Below are 24,527 nucleotides of genomic sequence, written 5' to 3' on the forward strand. Positions count from 1 at the left end.
AAGGAATACCAGAGCTTGAAAAAGGGATGGATCAACTAGTACATTCACACAGTAATAAAGAAAAGCAACAAATAATGAACAGAACATACACTCTTAGAAGACCAAATGTATAAATAATAGGAATAGACAAGGGAATGGAAGTATATGCTAACAGCATAGGAAATCTATTCAGTGAAATACTAGCAGAAAATTTCCCCAACATTGAGAAAGATAAGGACATGCAGGTATAGGAGGCATTTATAACCCTAAATAGTCATGACCAGCAAAGAACCTCTCCACTACATACTGTAGTTAAACTACAAAAAGTAGAGAAGAGCAAAAAAGAAAAAAGAACATGAAGTACTGATAGAAGGGCCAAGTTTCATATAAAATGAAAACTGTCAGAATGACAGCAAATTTCTGAGCTGAAACTCCAAAGGCCAGAAGGGCATGAAATGATGTATTTTAAGCTCTGAAAGAAAATAACTGCCAACCTAAATTACTATATCCAGTGAAGTTATTCTTTAGAATTAAAGGAGAAATAAACACCTTCCAATGGAAGCATAAACTAAAGAAATTGAAGACCACTAAACTAGTACTACCAAATATACTTAGAAGAATCCTACACCCAGAAGGGAAAAAAGATAAACCCAATCACCAAATTTCAGGAGAAAAGCAAATCACTCTAGAGGAGATAAACAAATGTGAATAAGCAAAGGAGAGTCAGGAAAGAATCAAACATTATTTGTTCAAAAAGTCATCAGAACTCAGGAATAAGGGAGAAAGAAACAAATGTAGATAATTCAAAACAGAAAACCACAAAATGACCAGAACTAATACAAATCTTTCAATAATAACTTGGAATGTAAATGGTCTTAAGTCTCCAGTTAGGACTGGAGATGCAAACTGACTGATTAAAATAAAAAATAAGACAACAATTTTCTCTCTGCAATAAACCCACTTCACTGGCAAAGAAAGACAGACTATGAAACAATGAAAAGCAACATTCCAAACAAATGGAATCTGAAAGCAAGCAGGAGTAGCCATATTTACATCCATTAAAACAGACCTCAAGTCAAAATTGATTAGAAGAGACAAAGTTACTACACATTGATCAAAGGAACAATCAATTGAGAAGATATAACTATTATAATTATGTATGCATCAAATGTCAGAGCACCTAATTTTATAAAACATACTACTAGACACAAAGGGTGTAATAGATGATTAGAAATAAAGGGAGTGATAGACTCCAGTACAATAATAGTGGGTAACTTCACCACTCCACTCTCACCAATAAATAGATTATCCAGAACAACAACAACAAAAAAAAATCACAAAGAAATGTCTGAGTTAAATTACTGTATAAGTTAAATGGCCCAATGACAAATTTTTGAGCAGAAACTCAAAAAATCATGAGGGTATGAAATGATGTTTTTCAATATTTGTATATCAAATTCAATAACACATTAAAAGGTTTATAAAACATGATCAAGTTGTTTTCATTAAGGATGCAAGTATAATTTAACATGCAGATCATTAAATGTAATATATCACATAAATAAAATCAAGGACAAAACTCTCATGATAATCTTAGTAGTATAGAAAAAGAAATTTTGACAAAATTCGATTTCCTTTCATGATAAAATCCCTGAAAAACCTAGGCATAGAGGGATCATACCTCAACTTCATAAAAACTATATATTACAAACCCATAGCCAACATCATACTGGGGGGAAAACTAGAAGATTTCCTCTAAAGTCTAAAATCTCACTACTTCTATTCAATGTGTATTTGAACTTTTAGCCAGGCTAATAAGGGAAAAGAAAAAATAATTATAAAAGGATAAACACAGAAAGAAGAATTTCTAATTATCCCTATTTGCAAATAATATCCTTCTGCTTAGAAGACCCTAAAGACTCAACAAAAAGACTCATAGAACTGATAACAAGTTCAGCAAAGTAGTAGGATAAAAGATCAACACACAAAAATCAGTAGCTTTTCTATACACCAACAATGAACTCATGAAGAAACCATCGGAAGGAAGAAAGAAAGGAAGAAAGGAAGGAAGGAAGGAAGGGAGGGAGGGAAGGAGGGAGGGAGGAAGTAGGAAAGGAAAGAAGGAAGGAAGGAAGGAAAGAAGGAAGGAAGGAAGGAAGGAAGGTAAAAAGCCCTAGGAAGTAAACTAACAAAGGAGGTGAAAGACCTCCATAATGAAAATTATAAAACACTGAAGAAAGAAATTTAAGAAGGCACTTGAAGATGAAAATACCTCTCATGTATAAGGATTGGGAGAATTAATATTATTGAAATGACCATATAACCAAAAATGATCTACAGATGCAACATAATCTTCTTCAAAATACCAATGACATTCTTCTGAGAACTAGAAAAAAAAATTCTAAGATTCATGTGGAAGCACAAGAAACACCACATAGTCAAAGCAAACTTGTGCAAAAAATAGCAATGCTGGAGGAATTACAATACTTGATTTTAAAATATACTATGGCGGGAAGGGGGTAAGGGAAGAGGAGGAATGTTGGATTGTATAGAGAAAATCGAGGGGCAGGGAGGGGATAGGGGCCAGGAAAGATAATGGAATAAGACAAACATCATTATCCTATGTACCTGTATGATTATATAAACAGTGTGACTCTACATTGTTCACAACCAGAGAAATGAAAAGTTGTACCCCATTTGTGTACAATGAATCAAAAAAAAAAAAATACTATGGAGCAATAGTTACCAAAGTAATATGGTACTGGCCTTAAAACAGACATGCAGACCAATGGAATATAATACAGGACACAGATAAATCCCTACATTTACAGTCATTTGAGTCTTGACACAGGCACCAAAAACATACATTGGAGATAAGACAGTCTCTTCAACAAATGGCACTGGGAAAAGTGGATATTTTTATGTAGAAAATTGAAGCTAGATTACTCTCATTCTGTACAAAATTAAGCACAAAATGGATTGAGGACCTTAAAGTAAGAAATAAAACTTCAAAGCTACTAGACCAAAATAAGGAAAACCTTTCAAGATAAAGCCACAATGATTTCCCAAATAGGATGCCAATAACTAAGGAAATAAATGCAAGAATTGACAAGTGAGTTTACATCAAGTCAAAAAATTCCTACACAGTAAAGGAAAATAATCAGAAGAATAAAAAGACAACTACCTAATTGGAGAAAATCTTTGCCAGGTATTCATCTCACATATGATTAATATCAAGAATACACAAAGCACTCAAAAAAATTAACAACAAAAGAACAAGGAATACAGCCAAAATTATCTGAATAGACAATTCTCAAAAAAGTGCAAATAGTTAATAAGTATATGAAAAGTTTACAAAATTTTTTACCCATTGGAGAAATGCAAATCAAAATATCCTTGAGATTCCTTCTTATCTCAGTTAAAAAAGGCTATTTATCAAAAAAATAAATTAATTATATATAACACATGCTGGTGAGGATGTGAAGAAAAAGGAACCCTCATCCACTGTTGGTAGGAATGTAATCCTAGAATGGGGACTGTGAAAGTGGTATGGAAGTTATTCAAAATCTAAAAATAGAACTTACAAAAGAAGAACAAAGAAAGAAAAGAAAAAAAAAAAAAAAAAAAACCAAACTACCATGCCATCCAACTATACTGCTCCTGGATATGTTGCCAAAGAAAATGAAGCCTGCATACATGTTTGTTTGTTGTGGCACAATTTACAACAGTCAAGATATGGAATCAGCCTACATGTTGGCAGATGAATGGATAGAAAAATGGTGGTATTTATACACGATACGGTTCAACTCAGCTATAAAGAAGAATGAAATAATGAAATAATGTAATCTGCAGGAAAACTGATAGAACTGGGGTTATCATGTTAACATGTATAGCATGTCATTTCTCATATGTGGAAACTTTAAAAAAAAAAAAAAAAGATGACCTGAAAGTAGGATAGGAACTATTATGGGATGAGAAGGGGATAGATGGTAATCGGGAAAAGGGAGGGCACAAGAGGGTAGAAGGGAGAATAGTACATGTATTTTCCAGTAGCAGCGAACCCTATTAATTATAAATTATAATTAATAATTATACTAAAAAGATTTTATCCAGTAGAACTAGAGTACATCCTAAATATGTCTGGTTTCATTTTTAAGGATAACCTTAACTGAGATGCCATCAATGGAATTATTGTAACCATTATTGGGTCATATTTTTGTGCTAAAACTGTGGCTGGCAAGAAGAGTAAGACTCCTAAGATTGTCTTAGATCAACCATAAGTCATTTTCTGTTCTGTGAAAGGAATCACCCATGGATAAACAAATGCAATTGTATTTGAGGAAAGAAGGAACACAGGTGGTCCTGGTGGTGGAGGAGTTTATAGAATGGCTGTGCAGGACCACCATTTCTGCACAATACAAATAAAATCCACTTTTGACTGTGGTTGTTGGATGAATAGTGCCTCTAGAATTGTACTGCACACTGAAACAACGGCCTACACAACCTGTATCTGAACAAAAGAATAGTAGCCCATTATATTTGTCATGTTTTGTAGCCCATCAGAATACTTGATGATCTAATTTGTATCTTTATTTTGAGAACCTGCTTTTCATAAGTTTCAACAAACAGCTCATAGCACAGGTGAGAGGCCACCATTTCAGAAGCAATCAGGACCCTGAGATGTGGAAACTATTATTCTCAACATCAGTTAAAATGCTTACATGTTTCAAATCTAAGGAAATCATGGAGATTCTGATTTGCTCTAGATAATACTAACATGAATAAAGAGATTTTCACCGAGTTTTAAAAACATCAAAATAATAAAACATTCAGTTGGACATATGGTAGACACATGATAAATACTTGTTGAAAAAATGACTGACTGAATGAATGGAGTTACCTCTACTTGCTGAAGAGTAAGCTAACAAAGAAAATTTAGGTACTCCCTAGTAGTACAACTACTACTTGGAGTTCCTTGGAGATAGGAGGAAATCTTAAAGCAAATGAAACATAAAGGTTTTGGGATAAACATTGCTCCACCAGAAAAGGATTGAAGCACTGGGTCATGTAAACAAGTTTGATTACTAAACCCAGGAATTTTAATGAAAGAATTAACTTGTGTCCATGATGCTCTTGAACTTAAAACTTATCAGGTGTCATATCACTGTAGTGACAGGCTGATAAAAAATATGGCATCTTTCACTTCCAATGATTTTAAAGAACTTTGCCAATATTTGCCTTCCAGAAGAGGAGAATAAAGAGTAGTATAAACAGTGAAAACTAGAACATGTGCCGAAACATAGCTTCAGCTATACCTAAATACTACAGATATTTAAGAAATACCTACCTATAAAGATTGTTTTAAAAATAGAAAAAAGTGCTTTTTTGATTACTGTAATTATACCTTTTAAAGAGTTTGAAATCATGCTCATGTCAGACCCCGTGTAATAAGGGCCATTTGTGCTTCTGCTGCCATAGCAATAGTAACTTTCCTTCCCTGTCTCCTTTTACATTTCCCCCCCAAAATATCCTAGATTTTTTTCTACCATTAAACATGCATTATATCTACTTTTACCATTATAATATTTTACAAGATTAGTGTTGGCTACATGTCATAGCAGACATTGTATCTAAGGATTAGGAAATATAGACACAAATTCTAATAAGCCCAAATTGAACTTTTGCTATGATTTCTATTTTAAAACAAACTTATTTTAGCTCTCCAGCGCCTAACTCTTATACAGTCAAAACAGACTCTAACTGAGATTCAGGTAATCTTGTTCTTTCCAATTATTTATTCGCTTTTGAAGATTTATGAATCTCCCCATTCCCTTATCATTGTCTCCTTTTGGTGAGTTCTCCAGGTCTTGTTTTGAATGTGGCTGCTGGTATTGCACATCCATATTCTGTCTTCCCTGAGATTTAATTTACTGTGCTCAGTCTTGGTGGTCCTATCTGCAACAGCTTTCCCTGATAGGATCATGTGGTCTTCATTTTGTGTGTTCCAAGTTGCCTCTGTTCAAGGTGACCTATCAATACCTATGCATGTTTCTCTTATTCTGTTGAAATTCTCTCACCCTTTCTGAGTCCCTCTTAGGGGCTTCAAAATCTTTGGAATATATTTCAATGCAATGCTTTGTGTCTACTCTTTGAGAGTCTGTCTTCCCATCCAATCTCTTAGGCATTTTCCTCATTGCTCCTATTCCAAAGTGGCATCATAATGGCACCAACTTCTTTTAGAAGAAAGGATTGAATCAATTAATTTAAAAAATTGCAATAACTATGGGTAAATGGCAGACAGAACAATAGAAAAAAGAGAACAAGTTGAGAGGAGAAAGAAGGGGAAGGAGAGGTATGGGAATTTGAATTAAAACAAGGTATATTCCATTATTTTATAATTATGTCAAAATGGATTCCACTAGTCACGTATAACTAAAAAATTAAAGCAATAAAGAATGAATTTATGGAATACTAATGAAACACTCAGAGATGTCTCTATATGTAACTTGTTATTGTTCATTTTTTTTTTCCTTAAAAAAAATCAAAAGAAAGAATTGGAAGTAGAAGGAGGTCTCCTTGTATAACTCTGCTTTTATGCTCAAACTTCTTCTCCCACAACTATCTCTTTCCATTTCTTCTATTTCTTCCACTTCAGGTGCTATTTCTAATCTTTCTCTGTATTTTCAAGATCATCTTTTACTTCATTTTGTATTCTTTCCAACAGTGATATTTATGTATAAAATCCATTCTGCATTCTGAAAGTTTTTTATTTTTAATTTACAAAAACAGAATTTCTCTCAATATCATGTCTTTCCCCTTCCTTTTATTTAAGGTTATTTGTTTCTTGGATTAGAATTCAAATTAGAGATTTTTGAAGATGATTCATTTTGAACGGTATAGTAAGACTAATAGATAAAAAGAATAATGTGGGAGATGTCCAAATGAAAAAAGATGTTAATGTCTCAAAATAGGATCCTGCTAGCCTATCATAGTCCATCCTGCTAGCCCATGCTAGGTTGAAAGAAATCTTTAGAGAAAAAGATTTTGAATCCTCTCAGAAAAATAGCCAAGTATTAATTGTTCCCACACATTCTGCCAGAATAGTATTTAGAACCAATTGCTGGATAATATATCAGTTAACAGAGCAGAGCTGAACATAACAACAAACAGCTACATTATGTTTTATTTTATTATTTTTTAATTTTCTGCTGATTATTTTAGTGCTCATATTTCCAACATCCTAAAGTCATCTTTATGAATAAACAAACTAGAAATTGTGGATTATCCATTGACAAGGCTCTTTACCTTATTTCATATAATTTTTAGGATGGTATTACCAACTGTATTTTCAAGTAAGAAAACTGAGTCTCAAAGAAGTCAAATGATTTACAGGAAATCTAGAAATCTAGTGATTGGCAATACTAGGAATTCTGTCCAGGTCTATCTTGATCTAAGTCCTTGCACATTTTATTACACATGCTGTTGTCCCTCATGCTTCTAGTGGTGTTTTTGCCCCCGTGCCTTACTAAACTTCATTCTAGTATCTACATGCCTGGAATCAGTGTCAGGACTGCTAGGAAATTGTTCAATACTCTTCAGACTTGTACAGGCTAAAATTTCCCAACCTAATTAGATTTGAAGTTACTCACTCATGCTGTAAAGCCAAGCTGAAACACTGTGCCATAGAGCTCTTCTTGTTTATTGTTCAGTTAAATTGACATGTCTTGATGACAGGTTTTTTTTTTTTTTTTTTTTGAAATGTCAACCCCTTATTAAATTGATGGGGGTGAAAGACACTAAGTCAGACCAAATATCTTTCTACTTTTTAAGCCATGGTCTTTGGTTTGGGAAATATTCATGATTCAAAATAGGTAAAAATTTTTATAATTAGATTTTCACTCTTGTTTCTTTGACTAAATTAAAAAGAATAAACATTGATGGTGACTTAGATACATCATCTATCTATATAGATACATCTAAATATACATATACATATATGTATATGAAGTTTTCTTGTCTACTTTTCTTTTTTTCCCCATATACTGACATTCTTTTAAACCATAGACATCATTTTTAGAAGATAATGATATGATTTGTGGAATTAGTTCAGAACTGAGATTAAAATTGAAGCGGAATTATATGTGTATATATAATGTGTTATAATACACATATTCAAATTAAAAGCATTCTAAGATCTTTGATACCTTTAATGTACTTTAGAAAAGTGGACATTTCTTGTCCAAAGAAACAAAATGGAACTGTGGAATTAAATCTTTGCAGATAAATCTTAATTGAAAGAGATAGTTAATACAGGCAACATTTCTCAACGTGTGCTATAAACCTTCTATGGTAGATTCATCTGGGAAAGGTGCTGGATCTTATTCCAGACCAACTGAAACTTATGGGAAGAATTCTAGATTCTGATTTTAACAAGACCCAGGATGATTCTTTAACAGACAAATTTGAGTACTCTTCCCCTATGGCATAGATCTAAACCACCCCCATCCTCAAGTGAGAATCACACTCATTGAATTCAAAGTAGTATAAAGTTGGGTGCAGTGGCACACACCTGTAATTGCAGCTAGTCAGGAGGCTGAAGTAGGAGGATCAAAAGTTTGAGGCCAGTCTTGGAAATTTAGGGATTCCTTGTCTCAAAATCAAAAAGTAAAAAGGCCTGGAGATGTAGCTCAGTGGTAGAGCACACCTGAGCTCAATCCCTAATACTATGGGCAAATAAAAAATAGCTTGAATTTATTTATATTGGGAATTCCTTCATTCCTTCCTTGACATACATACAGTTTTTAGAGGCGAATATGTAAGTAAGAGTGTGAGGGACTGGGGATAAGAGCTCAGTTGGTGCTGGGTTCAATCTCCAGCACCGCAAAAAAAAAAAAAAAAAAAAAAAAAAAAAAAAAAAAAAAAAGAGTGTGAGAGAAAATTAATCTTTTATCTTTTGGCAGATAAAATATTGTCTTTCTTTCCCAAAGTATAATTCTTCTCCTTGACCTATATTCTCACACCCAGCAATAGTGGCACCTTACTCATAGCTATGCCTTTGTTTCTTTATGGGGATCTTTCTTGTCTAGTAAAAGTCAATATGTTCTTTTAATCTCTTAAACCTCTCTCAAATTCTTTTGGGCCTTCTTTTAATGAATCTGAACACAATGCGCAGAACTATAAAATGCATCCTACCACTATGAAGAGACATATAAGCTCCAGCAATATATCTTTTATCTGAGCATTTGTATTTGGAACTTCTCAATACTTTCTGCATTGATGTTTACATCCTTTTATCTGCCTTCATACTTAGTTAATGATGGATTCCATGACTGGTAGAGATGGAAATTACCTGTGTGATGATTATCAGTCCTTAGGGAATAACCTCTGTATTCTCCAGCATGTACACATACACATACAATTTTGGCAAAATTTCAGTAGTCCTTCTGTGTCCAGAAAACAACTTAGATTTCATAAACCCCACAATGTCTTCCTGAATTTCAAATGCAAAGAAATTATCTCTTGTGTTTTCTGCTTCCCTATATCAACTCTCATTAAACAAATGTGTTTATTTTCTGGTCACTTTTTTACTTAACACTTTAAATGCTTTTTAAGGACAAAAATTATTTTCATGACATTACCAGACATCAAAATAATTCCTGACATAAAATAGGTGTTCATTAAAGTTCCTTGAATAAATGATTAAATTAAAATTATTTGAAATGAAAAGAAGTTTGTAATTTCACGTATTATTCATTGAGAATGGGCACTTATATGTGATTATTGTACTTATTCAATAAATGTTGAACAAATTTTAAACCAATAAATAAATTATACTTTGGGAAATGTAACTAAATTTTGCTTACAGTAGAGCCATCGTATTCTATTAAACAAAGCAACTCTATTAAAGATACATAAATACATTTATACCTATGTAAATTCTTGTTATATTATGAATCATTTTACATTTAACTTCCTTCTTTTTAAACTTAGAAAATAGAAAACATATTATCAGTGGCCACCTACTAAATATCATTCACAAGGATTTTTACTGAAATATAGTATATTATTTCTAGTGTATATGTATGTGTAGGTTTAAATAATGTAATTGTGTGTGTATTTGTCTTTGTAAAAGAAGAACATACACAGCCATATAGTTTTCCAGAATATACGTGTTTATAGAGAAAGCACAAAAAAAGGTACATAATTTTCACAAACAAATATCAAGCAGATTGACATATTTCTTCTTTAATGTCCAGATGAAGTTATTTCCAGAGTCAGTATAGAACTAATCATAAGAATGAATGACATAGGATAGTGGCTAACACATATATGCTCCTTTCTCTCCCTTTTCTTTTCCTTGATGTTTTTCTTCTTCTCCCTTCTTTTAACCTTTATTCTTACCATTGTTATTTTTTTTAAATAACTCTCCACCTCAATCAAATACAGGTATAAAAAGCTTGTTTGTGAAGGAACAGTGACGGAATCATGTGTCTCCAATAGAGGAACCATGTGAACTGTTCTAATCAGAAGATGCTTGCTAGAATTCAAAGGGAAAATTATGTGAGCCATATCTTCCTTATTATATTCTCAGGCACATAAGTCAATAAAGGTACCATATCTACATCTCCAGGAAACACAATACCATCTGAACACTGAACCTTTGTGTTTGTCCAAACCACATTCTACTATAGATTTGAGACAAGTAAATAGAGACATGAAGCTTCCTAACATTGGAAAATGCACCTGGAAATTTCTACCCAACACTCATTCTCTCCATGGCAGATGCCAGTCTTTCAGCTTAGATGAAGATGCCAGGATTTTATTCTACAGGACAGTACCTTAACTCCTCCTTGTAACCTACAAACAGAAACGACTCAAGAGTGAACTAGTAATAGTGGTCTCTGTGTGTTCTACCCTATGTCAACTAACGTGATCTTATTTAATAGAACAGATGAAAGTTATGATTTGGTGATTCTGACTCAGGAGAATCTGCTCATTGTGGAAAAAGGAAAGCTGCTTGCTTCATTTTGCAGGTTAGCACTCTAAACTTTGGTATGGTTGGCATCTGTGTGTTCCTGAAATTGTCTTATTACCTTGTGAATGGGCACCATGCCACGTTAGCAGATGGGCTTCAGGAATGCCAGAAACCTAAGCTGTGTATCATTTTTGAGTGTTAGTGTCTAGAAATGTATGACATTTTCAATACAGCTTCTGGGCTTGAAACATACCTGGAGAGAGCCTTGGTGTATACAGTGACTCATCTGACAACAAATAATACTCTAACATACTGAGGCTGAAGAAGCTGTGAGAAGGGTGGATGGAGATCTTGTACCTCTCACTCTCAATATTTCTATTACCACCAGGATGTCATATTAATTACTGAAAATTCGTTCTAAGAAACACATAGGGGCATATCTCAGGTGGCAAGACACAGAAGTATCATGGGCGTTGTAAACCACAAGCAAATTCTTTAACTTGTCTGAACTCTAGTTTCATCATTTACATGATGTGAACTGTGGCAACAATGAAACAGTATTAGATATTTGTATATGTACCTCACCCATTTATTGTACAAATTAAATGTGACACTGTTTAAGAAAGTGCTTTGTGAGTTTTGGTTCCGTTTCATTTTGACCTAGTGGGAACCCAGGGAACTTTTCTATTGCTGATTTCAGTTTTGAGGTAGACAATGTCAAGGTTAAGTTTGGACATCAGAAATTCTTTCCTCTGAGTGGTTCACAAGAGGTAAATAGTGAGCTCTATTGCGACAAAATTATATTTTCATACATTGGAAAGGGTTAAATGTTCATAAAATCTCCATGTTCAGAAAAGCAGCAGGGAAATTTGTATACCATGTTTATGCTGCCCAAGTAAAGAGAGGACCTGAGACTATTTCTAGTGATTTTAGGAATTCCAGGCAGCTGATCTGAACTATGTAGGTGCTGAAGTGAGACTTTGAGTGTAAATTATTTAGAAGGATTCTCTATCTCTGTCAGTTCTGATGGACCATATATTTGCTCAGTCCTTTGCCTCATATTGGTTTTGGCCTTTGTGTCTGAAGATTTCTGATGTTGTTCAATTTGACTTGCACTCAAATACAGTTAAAAACAAACATGAAAAATAAAAGGAATAAATTTAAATGCATTTTTAAATTTTTTGTTTAGCATAATAAATTTGCTCAGTGTATTAATGTAGATGGGCATGGTTAATTGTACAACTTTGGTCACTGGAGCAAAATAATAGAAAATATGAAACAAACATATTCTTCCAAGCTCTACAATCTAGAGTTGAGAGAATTTGACCTTCAGTTCTTAGCTCTTTCTAAAAAAGTATTTTGGTGATCCCCCTAAACTGGATTTGTCCCCTTCTCTTCTGCCAATGAGTCAGTTTTGTTTACACTGAGTGAGTGGGAGGAAATGAAAAGCCTCCCCACCCCCTGAAGAATCTTATGGCTCCTTGTTTCTCTTTCCAATAGTTTTTCTCATTTTTATATCACATATCAGTTTATATATACTGGCTTATTTCAGCATTACGAAGTGCTCATAGATGAAACAGATGAGAATGAGGGAAAAATTCATCTCTTTTTGATTGTGAATTTTCACTGGCTAAATAGCACTGACAAATCTGAGGTCTGGAATTCAAAATGGTGATTATGTTTGAATGAAATTATTTCTCAAAGTCATTATCTTTCCTTAAAATTTTTAACAGCAATCTTACAAAAATATATTCATTAGGGTAATAGGTTGAATATTATATTTGAACAATACAGTTTCTCTTTAAAGAACTAATTAGATTGGGTAATAAAATGATATTAATTATCAGATTAATGTTAACTTCTTAAATTTAGGAATATTTTAAATATGCTTAACCTGAAAGAGTGCTGATTAATGTCATATAAATATTATGATGGGCATAAAAATAAATTACATTAAAACTATACTAGCAGAGGATGCTTTCAATGAAAATGACATCACATATCCATTTTTTGTTTGATTGGATATATTAGTTGTCTTTTTACCACTACAACATCAGAATAAAAAGGGGTTTAAATATGCTCGATTCATTCACACAATCTGAGCCAAGAGCTTTGTATGTGTGATTATTTATGAAGTGCTAGAGAACTCTACAAATCTACTGTAAAAAAACACACATTTGTTTCTTTCTATAAACCTCATGCCCCTCCATTCAGCAGTTCTGACATGAGTTACATATTGACATAACCATTACCAATATCTTTCAAACTGTTCTAATAACAAATTCTTGTTATTTCAATGTGTTTCCACTGGTGGAGTCAGTACTTGTTATTAGAATCGCATAAGTATATCTAAACTTAGTAATATTGTACTATAATTTCATTATAAATTTCCATATAGATGATGAACCTCTAGTTGTAAGTAGTAAATGAACAGCTGACACTTCTGCATCAACCCATCTGGTAATTTTTTATGATTCCAAAATGAACTATTTCTTAAAGAAGTCTTTTTATCAGTATAATCTAGTACATAGTATTCTTACACTTCTTATTTTTATATCACATACCAGTTTATATATACTAGCTTATTTCAGCATTATGAAGTGCTCATAGATGAAACAGATGAAGAGTGACGGAAAAATTCATCTCTTTGATTGTGAATTTTCACTGGCTAAACAGTCACTGACACATCTGAGGTCTTATGTGCAGGCTGGAATAAAAATATTAGCAACTGATGTTTGCAGTGTTTTAGAATGTACAAAGCCTCTTCATCTTCTCATTCTATTTAAAAAAGAACTTGAAACTCACAGGAGTTAAGTGATTTGTCTAAGATCCCATAGCTTGCACAGAATGGACTTGACATCTTCTGACCCTAAATCCCAGGCTTTTTCCAATTCTAAACTATTTTTCCTGCAGAGTATTCAAGGGTATGGACTTTGGAGTCATATGACTTGGGTTTGAATTCCAGCACTCGGATTAACCCAGGCATAATATTTTAACATCTTACTTCCTATAAACTGGAGACACTCTTGGCTTCTATTTCCCTCACAGAGTTGTGAGGATTAAGTTGGTAACTCCTCTATCACTCCTAGCATGGTACCTGGCACACTGTCATCAATCAGTAAATACTGGTAATTTCTCATGTGTACAATCCTGTACTTATTTATGCTTATAAATAGTAAGTCATTGTATAATTTTGTGTTTTGACTGTCCTCAAATCTTGTTTCTCAAGTTTTTCAAGGAAAATAACTTTTGACCAATTTTTGTTCTTTGTAAATGCCAGAAAAATGCTCTTGGAATGAACAGAAAAGTGAAAGGATGCTAGAAAAAGCTTTTGAAAGAATGTTGAAGTGAATGAAAACAATTATTTAATATGATACTTAATTAAGCTATGGAAATAATTAGAAACCATTATAAACGTCTATTCTAAAGAATAAGTAAAAATCTTATTTTTTCAACTTATAGTCGAATTGGTAGTTGTGCCTTCTGAATTATGATACTTTGTTATTCAGTGATGCAGAACTCCTTGCCTTTGCATGTAATCTTTTAAATGTTTGCATATCTATTTTTTTGTTTGATTTGGCAGTTCTCTCAGATGATTATTTTTATTTAACATTTGAACCACAATATTAATATATAACTGGGTTTACCAAATAGTCAAAGTTGGTTGCTTGTTGATCTTTCACATTTGGTTACACATCTAGTTATTAGTATATTGTCAGTCACAACGTACAAAAATCTTGGACCCCTTTAAAAAAACAACGTTATATCATATAAAATAAGCAAAGACTAAAAGTAACTTCCTCTGAACATACAATAATATCACATCTTGAGGTGGTATAAGGAGAAACAATACAGTACAGATGTGTATGTAGCAGATGGGTGAGTGCAAAATGCTAAATCCACTTTGGTTGAGTTTCAAATTAATAAATGCATATCCTTTCTGGGACAGTTATTGCATTTGTTCTCCTTTTTAATTACCAAATATAGAATGTAATCTACATTTCTGAAGAGTTTTTCAAACTCACTGCTGCTTCTGTAGACAAGGTCACATTTCATTGTTGTAAGATGAGTTGTGATGTCATTGAGAATAATGACTTAACTGAGGTGGGAACAGCAGGTGCTGGTCCACACAAACCAGACCTTGTTCTCAGACAAATGTTCTCAGCAACAACAGAAATAGTATGGCAATAAATAACTGTCCATGCCTTCTCAGACTTTCTCATATAAATTTTTCCACAAGAAAAGAACAATTAACATTAATCCAAAAATATTGTTTAAAATAAAATGGTCAGGGATTAGTAATCTGTAAGAATAACTTTCCTAGAGGTCACTGTCCTGGTGACCTGCAGTATCACCAGGACTCCTTCCAAAATCTGAGCACAGAAATCATCAGAGAGCTAAAGAGGTCAATGTGAGCAGGATTTGTTAGAGGAGTGTGGTGCCAGGGTGTTGAGGTCCAAACCAGTCTAACTTCCACGCTCTTATTAACAGGTTGGCTGGTTCTGTAGGTTCAGTCAGAGTTCAAGGTGCTTCCATTTTTAAAAAAGTGTGTTTTAGCTGGAGAGGGACACATTATCTTTATTTATTTATTTATTTTTAATGTGGTCCTGAGAATCGAACCCAGTGCCTCACACATGCTAGACAAGTGCTCTACCACTGAGCCACAGCTCTTGCCCTATGGCACTTCCTTATTTGCCAAAAAATGCAGAAAGCTCCAGAGCATTGTAATGTATGCCAAATCCCATTTATTTATTCAAAGGAGATCATGATTTCTAGAAGATTTAACTCTTATCCTATGAAAATAGAAGGGTGATCAGTGGAGTAGACAAAGGAATTGATGGTGGGAGAGGAGGGACAGGAAAAGGGAGGAACTACAGAATGAAATTGATGAAATTATGCTATGTACATACATGGATATACCACAGTGAATCCCACCTTTATGTATGTCTACAAAGCAACAATTAAAAAATAAGTACACAGAAGGAAAACCAGTAAAGTAGAGGAAGGGATCAGGGGAAGGAAAGAGGGAAGAGAGAAGGGAAAGAGGAAATACTGGATATGAACTGGGTACTAAGAAAGAGCAAATAGTATTCCATGCATGTATGATTATGACAAAATGAACCCCACTAGTATATATAGCAATAAAGAACTAATAAAAACATTAAGAAGAAATAAATTTGCTGCTTTTTAAAAATTAAGTCATATGTCTTTTTACCTGGTGGTGCAACTGCTCTTAATTTATGTATTCTTCCATTAAATCAGAGAAGCAAGACACTTTGAAGGGTTATTCCAGAAAGTAATGCATTGTGTTGCATTACATTATGTGACTGTGATTAATGGTATTTTTAATTTTTCATCCTAAAGATGACAAACGAGAGAAATAAAGTATCCAGTAAAGGATCTCTCTTCTAGGTTCTACATATAGACTGCTTTTGGTGGATATTTTTTTCATTTTCTTTTGAGAACTATGCAAAGAAGAAAAGAGGGGTGACTGTAGAGGATGATCAAGTTTCCTTCTTTTCATTCATCTTAGAAGTTTGTGCCTATGTAATTGACATATTCTACCCCACTGCTAAGGATAAATTAATAGTAGTTGAGGTATAAATATTAGATAGCATTGCCACTGTTGAATTTAAAGAAAGAAAAGCACAGCCCAAAACCTCAGTCTGAAAACAGTGAGGATATTCACAATCCTGTACAGAAAGTCACATAGAAATCTCAATAGTGTCAGTTTAAAATAAGTTGAGTTCTGGTCTGTTCTTAAACTAATGGATTAGTTTTAGCACCAGCATGGTCATTATGATAACAACACTGGAACAACTGTTTTCTGAAGTTTTGGTTATTTTGATATCAAGTGTTGGACATGATGAACCTTAATGACTCTCTGTTACCATAATGGGCAGTCTTATGAGTTTCAGCAAGTCAGCTACTCTGGCTTATCTGTTGGTCCTGTTACTGTTCACCTGAAGACAACATAAACTCAAAAAAAGGTAGAGTGACTTGGCTCTTGCATTCTTCCTGAGAATTAAAAGAGGAGGTTTGGGGTTGCTTTCAGAGCAGCAGCTAACCTTGCAATTGACCACTTGACCATTCAACTATATGTAATACGACTCTGATTTCAGTATTAAATCGCTTACTTAGTGGTGCATACATGACAGGAAACTCGTTCAATTAAGTTCTATGATTTTCCTTTTGTCATGAAAGGCATTTTCTTTCTTCAGAGAAGCAGCCCTTATTAAGTGGAGGAAGGCGTATTTGATGCTCTTCACTGTCAGGATGTTCAAATGATGAAAATATCATCTTTGCCATGCTCCACTGAAAATGTCTCGTCCTTGGAGCAAAGACATGTATCCTGCGAGAAGGTTGTCCTGTATTATAGAGCAGGTAAACAAGGCAGTGATGGAGGCACTTCACAGAAAATTTCCTTTTAGCATCACATTAATATACTCAGATTTTATCCTGCTACTTCTCAAACAGGGTAGATGGTGCCCCTTGCTTAGATTCTCCTACTGACAGGCCACAGGCTAGAGGGTGATTCTTGCTGGACTCTGCAGTTTTCTGCTTTCCTTGTTTGACAGAATCCAATTCTCTTGACCTTCAGGACATGGAGCAGAACTCATTGCTTCCACCTGGCCTACCCAAGTAAGTAAAGTTATGCTCCTAGAATACCGCTGCCATGGTTAGTTTAATTTTAATTTATTGCAGAGATGGTTTTATGCATATGACTTTATAACTGTGCATGCACCTTGAGACCTCTGAAGGTCAAATAAATAATAAATGCTCATTAAGGGCTTGGAGGTTTTGCTGAAACTGGCCAACAAAGGTGTCATTGGTGATACTTTCATGTGGACAAATAGTATCCAAGTCAAGTAGGCCCTAGTATTAAACTATTAATAGTATTTGCCTTTATAGCCTCAGGAAATTATATGTCAGCCATGCTTTTTCAGTCTTTAAAATAGTGGAATGGTTTAGAAGTAGGAGTTACTTGCTATATAGTCTGTTTTTCCTTTAAACCATCCGAATTTTTTCTGGATTGCTTCTTTGCTCTGTTTGTGTTGTGTGTGTGTATGTGTGTGTGTGTGTGTGTGTGTGTGTGTACACTAGAGAAGGAGAATGAGGTTGAAAAAGGGGAGAGAAAAAAAATACTAAGTTTTCAGATAAAGAACAAAACAAAACAAAACCTCTCCTTCAGCTTTCAGAGATTGCCAAAGGATATCCTGATGTTTGCTATGTACATGGGTGGAAAGGGCTACCAATGTGACCCCAGGCTGCACCTGTAGAATTCTGAAATACAGATAATTTGTGTGTGTGTGTGTGTGTGTGTGTGTGTGTGTGTGTTCAGATCCTTCAAAGGAGGAGTACTGCCCTTATCTCTGACGCACTATCCCTTTCCCCATAGGTCTCTGACTATGGTGGGATTACCTCCATTCCTGAGGTCTGAATCTGGAATAAGGAGAAAGTGGCTAGTGTGCCCAACCCTTCCTACCTGAAAAATGCTGAAAAACTACACCTCTGAACACAAATAAAATGTAATTCTCTGAAAGAACGACATAAAAAGCTGACGATTTGGTTAATAGCACTCATATAATCTCATTAAGCAGAATAACCTATGAATGAAGTAAGGGGTGCTACTTTACAAATGTCAGTGTTATCTTTGTTCCAAGTATGCTCCCTTTCCTATTAACTTATTAAACATATTTATGGTCTAATTATGCACACACATTCTATTCTCTCTCTTTTTTTCCCCAATTCTGGAGATCAATCCCTGGGCCTTATACATGCTCGGCAAGTGTTCTACTTCTGAACTACACCCCAGTACATTTTATGCCTTATCCTTAATATAGCCAGGATAGGAAATCTAAAGTTGGAGTGGATTTCGCTTGTTAAATTGACTTAAAAGCAATCATAATCTCTTAGGAATTCCAGTTTTTCTAGGAAAAAGAAACAGATAACAACTGTTGATTTAATAACATGGTATTATTCTTAATGGAGAAAGGTAACCATCATACATTATTTTATTTGGTATTTTTAGATGAATCTAAGGCTTACCTTCATATTTTAAGAACTTCATTCATGTCAAAAACTAAATTCAAAGGGAGATGTTCTGATATTTGTTTCTAATTACTAAATTAAATCATTTATTCTCATCCTACTCCAGGGTTAGAGTTGAATTGGTTCTGCAATATGGAGAAGATAAAGCATTGAAGAGAACTGGAAAAACTAAAGAGCACATTTGCAAGTTGTTCCTCTTCCTTTCTCCTTCTCCATGAGTCCTCACAATGAATCCACCCTACATTAGATTATGTCCCTTCCACAAATTGTTGAGATCAGTTTTGATATATCCAAAATCCCTATCTTGTTTTTGAATTTTCCTTACTGTGGATAAAAGGGAATTAATTTTTCTATGTATTAAAAAAAAAAAAACCACCATTAAACTGGGCATAGTGGCACATACCTGTAATCTCAGCAGCTTGGGAGGCTGAGGCAGGAGGATCATGAGTTCAAAGCTAGCCTCAGCAAAAGCAGGTGCTAAGCAACTCAGTGAGACCCTGTCTCTAAATAAAATACAAAATAGGGCTGGGGGTGTGGCTCAGTGGTCCAGTAACCCCCAGAACCCAAAAAGAACAAAACAAAATGAAACAAAGCACCATTATCCTGATTTGCATAATTGACTTTTCTTATAAGTACTTCTCTGGCGAAATATAAAAAAAAAGATGAATTATTGCAGTCCTGTTATTTCTACATGGCTTTCCTGCCTTTGAACTAGCTTTAGTAATATGTAGAGCCCCCTACTACTCAGTATATCATGGCTAAAACAAAGGGGATTTTCAGCTGTATTTTGAGATATGGTTTTAGATACATAGGGTTCCTAAGTGCATCCAAGGCTAAGTAAATATAATAAAAAATGAATACCAACCACCATTCTCTAAGGGTATCGAGAGTGTTAGTTGCTTTACCAGGTTTTCGATAGGTATTATTTCTTTATTCCTCATGATCACTGCATGAGGGAAGTGTTGATATTTACCTAGTTGACAGATGGAGAAACTGAGGTTGAGTATCACAGACCCAGGTGAGAGGAAGAGAGGAGAGTCCACCCAGTTACATCTGGCCCTGAACTCTTGCTCTGATCCTCAGAGCTTCAACCTCTGTGCACGACAGCATCAATTTATAAAGAGTCAAAAGGGATGGGAGGAATTAACAGCAAAAAGTGTTTTCTTTTCTTTTTTTTTTTCTCCAAGAGAAAAATCAGTAGTTAAGAACTGCAGTGTAAACGGGGTAGGGGACTGCACATTTCTACCAGGCAACCCCTCTCTTGTGAATTTAGATTCAATCCACTATCAATATTTTCTGGCAATATTTCTTTCCTTTTACCGCTACATCATTCATAAGGTTCAGTGTTTCCAGAACTATAACACGCCAATCCTTACCATGCTTTCTCAGCACTATTTGTATTTTAAATTACTGGAACTGTTGCAGCCAATCACATTAGAAGACAGAAGACACAGATATTAATTCCAGGCAAAATGTGAAGGGGGTAAAAACCCTGAGTGCGCCACACAACCATTTCCCAGCTACTTCTCAGGCATGTCTATTTTCTCTAACTCCCAGGCAGAGAGACTCAGAAAAATCTTTTTTTCTTTTGTATTGACCAAGTTCTAGGGGAAAAAAAAAAAATGTTGTCTTAACCAAAAAAAAAAAAAAAAAAAAAATACTATTGAGTGGTTGGAGTTCAATCTATAATATATTTATTTGTAGCTTCTCTGAAATGTGCAGGACTTTTCTTTTGTGCAGAACTTTTGACTTGATTGCTTTTTTTAAGGCAACATGGCTCAGTATTGCTTCTTAGACTGAGAGACTTTAAAATACCCTAAAATGAAGCAAGAGAAAAATTTCAAGGAAAGAGTTTGACATTAGAAAGCAAAATGGAGTAGAAGAAATTCTCCTTCAGGAGACCTTAGATTTATTTAGGATCCCTAATTCAACTTTCTGTTGATAGATGTTCCTTTAAAAAGAGCCAAATTATTTTCTTAGTATTAATTTCCTCATTTATAAAATTGTGATTATTATTCCTTGTACACTTACTTGAGAAGCTTCTGATGGTAAATGGGTAAAATAATAAGCAGATCTTTAAAGTTAGATAATTCTAATTATACTAGTAAAAAATGCTTTAAAATCTATATAAGATTTCCATATACAAGTGAAGCATCACTCCTACTGTTGAACTTTTGGACATATTAGATTCTGGACAGAAAACCCACAAAGCTAATTAAAAAATAAAAGTAAAAAGGAGAAGTGGACGGGATGCCAAGGAGCATGCTGAATGTACATGTAGACATTCAGTGCTTTTGACAATGAGGGGAATGCTATCTGCATCAGGCAGAGTCTTGTACTATTATTATTTTTGCCATCAAAAGAGTAGTCAAATATTTCCCGGAGTATTTGATAGGATCCAACATAGTACCTTGATTAAAATATTCAATATCTGCTAATATGACAAATTTTCTCTTTTTACATTATTATATCTTTTAAGAAAAGCCGGCAATAGGTGAACTGTAAACATGGAGCCATAGTGCTGAAGAATACATATCTTAGAGTCATATAGGGTTTGGCTTGAATATAGCTCCTTACAATGTGTCACTGGGCTTAATGCAAATAAAATCTTTCATTCTCAGTCTCTTCATCTATAAAATGGGAGAAATCATACCTATATCACAGCCTTTTTATAAAAATTAAATCTAATAATACTTTTAAAAGTGTTAAGTTTAATGCAAGCACACAGCAATTATCCACTAAAGTATAGCTGTTATCATTCATGGTTGTAATAGTAATTTCTTAATTAAAATTTTTGAGCTGATTAAAACACTAGAAAAAAATAGGGATAGTGGGAACATTCTTTAACATTGTAAAGGCTATCTATGCTAAACCCATGGCTAATATCCATTCTAAATGGTGAAAAATTGAAAGCATTCCTCCTAAAAACTGGAACAAGGCAGGGATGCCCTCTTTCACCACTTCTATTCAACATCGTCCTTGAAACTATAGCCAGAGCAATTAGACAGACCAAAGAAATTAAAGGGATATGAATAGAAAAAGAAGAACTCAAACTATCCCTATTTGCTGATGACATGATTATATACTTAGAGGAACCAGGAAATTGCACCAGAAAACTTTTAGAACTCATAAGTGAATTCAGTAAAGTAGCAGGATATAAGATCAATGCTCATAAATCCAATGCATTTTTATACATAAGTGATGAATCTTTGGAAAGAGAAATTAGGAAAACTACCCCATTCACAATAGCCTCAAGAAAATAAAATACTTGGGAATCAATCTAACAAAAGAGGTGAAAGACCTCTACAATGAGAACTACAGAACATTAAAGAAAGAAATTAAAGAAAACCTTAAAGATGGAAAAATCTTGCATGTTCTTGGATAGGCAGAATTAATATTGTCAAAATGGCTATACTACAAAAGTGCTATACAGATTCAATGCAACTCCAATTAAAATCCCAATGATGTATCTCACAGAAATAGAGCAAGCAATCATGAAATTCATCTGGAAAAATAAGAAACCCAGAACAGCTAAAGAAATCCTTCACAGGAAAAGTGAAGCAGGGAGTATTGCAATACCAGAACTTCAACTATACTACAAAGAAATAGTAACAAAAACGGCATGGTATTGGCACCAAAATAGACAGGTAGATCAATGGTACAGAATAGAGGACACGGACACAAACCCAAATAAATACAATTCTCTCATATTAGACAAAGGTGCCAAAAATATGCAATGGAGAAAAGATAGCCTCTTCAACAAATGGTGCTGGGAAAACTGGAAATCCATATGCAACAGAATGAAACTAAACCCCTATCTCTCAACCTGCACAAAACTCAACTCAAAATGGACCAAGCACCTTGGAATCAGACCAGAGACCCTGCATCTTATAGAAGAAAAAGGAGGTCTAAATCTTCAACTTGTTGGCTTAGGATCAGACTTCCTCAACAGGACTCCAAGAGCAGAAGAAATAAAAGCAAGAATCAATAACTGGGATAGATTCAAACTAAATAGCTTTCTCTCAGCAAAGGAAACTATCAGCAATGTGAAGAAAGAGCCTACAGAGTGGGAGAAAATCTTTGCCACTCATACTTCAGATAGAGCACTAATCTCTAGAATATATAAAGAACTCAAAAAACTCTACACCAAGAATACAAATAACCCAATCGACAAATGGGCTAAGGAAATGAACAGACACTTCACAGAAGAAGATCTACAAACAATCAACAGATATATGAAAAAAATGTACAACATCTCTAGTAATAAGAGAAATGCAAATCAAAACCACCCTAAGATTCCATCCCCAATTAGAATGGCGATTATCAAGAATACTAGCAACAATAGCTGTTGGCGAGGATGTGGGGGAAAAGGCACACTCATACATTGCTGATGGGGTTGCAAATTAGTGCAGCCACTCTAGAAAGCAGTGTGGAGATTCCTTAGAAAACGTAGAATGGAACCACCATTTGACCCAGCTATCCCACTCCTTGGCCTATACCCAAAGGACTTAAAATCAGCATACTACAGAGATGCAGTCACATCAATGTTCATAGCTGCTGAATTCACAATAGCCAGATTGTGGAACCAACCTAGATGCCCTTCAATTGATGAATGAATAAAGAAACTGTGATATATATCATTGTATATATACACATACATACAATGGAATATTACTCAGCCATAAAGAATAATAAAATTATGGCATTTGCAGGCAAATGGATGAAATTGGAGAATATCATGCTAAGTGAGATAAGCCAATCTCAAAAATCCAAAGGACGAATGATCTCCCTGATCAGTGGATGATGACACATATTGTGGGGTGGGAAGGAGGTAAGAATGGAGGAAAGAAGAACTGTATAGAGGGAAAAGAGGGGTGGGAGGGGTGGGGGGAAGGAAAAAATAACAGAATGAATCAAACACTATTATCCTACGTAAAAGTATGACTACACAAATGGTATGCCTTTACTTCATGTACAAACAGAGAAACAGTATGTATCCCATTTGTGTACAATAAAATAAATTTAAAAAAATTTTTTGAGCTGATATACAAAATGATAAAAATTGATACTTTGAGTTGTATTTCCTTCCTTCCTTTCTCCCTTTCTATCTTCATTTCTTTTATACTTCCTTTCACATATAAAAGGAAGTGTTTCAGGGAAATGCCATTATGAAATGCCTCTTATTATAATGTTCTTATATGATCATTCACTAATAATATTTAGTGCTATCACTAAATATGTTGATGGACAATTTTAAAGGTACAGTTTTGGAGAACTTTGGATTTTGTATCAATGTCACCCTTCCATCTCTGTAACCATCTATGTTTATCCTAATCCACTTTGTGGCCCAAGAGATTGCTATTAGTTTTCACTGCAGCTCTATTAGTTGAGATCCTAGTAGTGTCATGACAAGGGCTGGAGGGAACCATTGCCTTAAGGAGAATATTACTGGATCCCTGCTCACAAGTCCATGTGATAATAGAGGGAGCTAGTCCAACTTCATTGTCCTTTCTTCTCAAAA

Source organism: Sciurus carolinensis, chromosome 3 (assembly GCF_902686445.1).
Source record: "Sciurus carolinensis chromosome 3, mSciCar1.2, whole genome shotgun sequence".
Taxonomy (NCBI): Eukaryota; Metazoa; Chordata; class Mammalia; order Rodentia; family Sciuridae; genus Sciurus; species Sciurus carolinensis.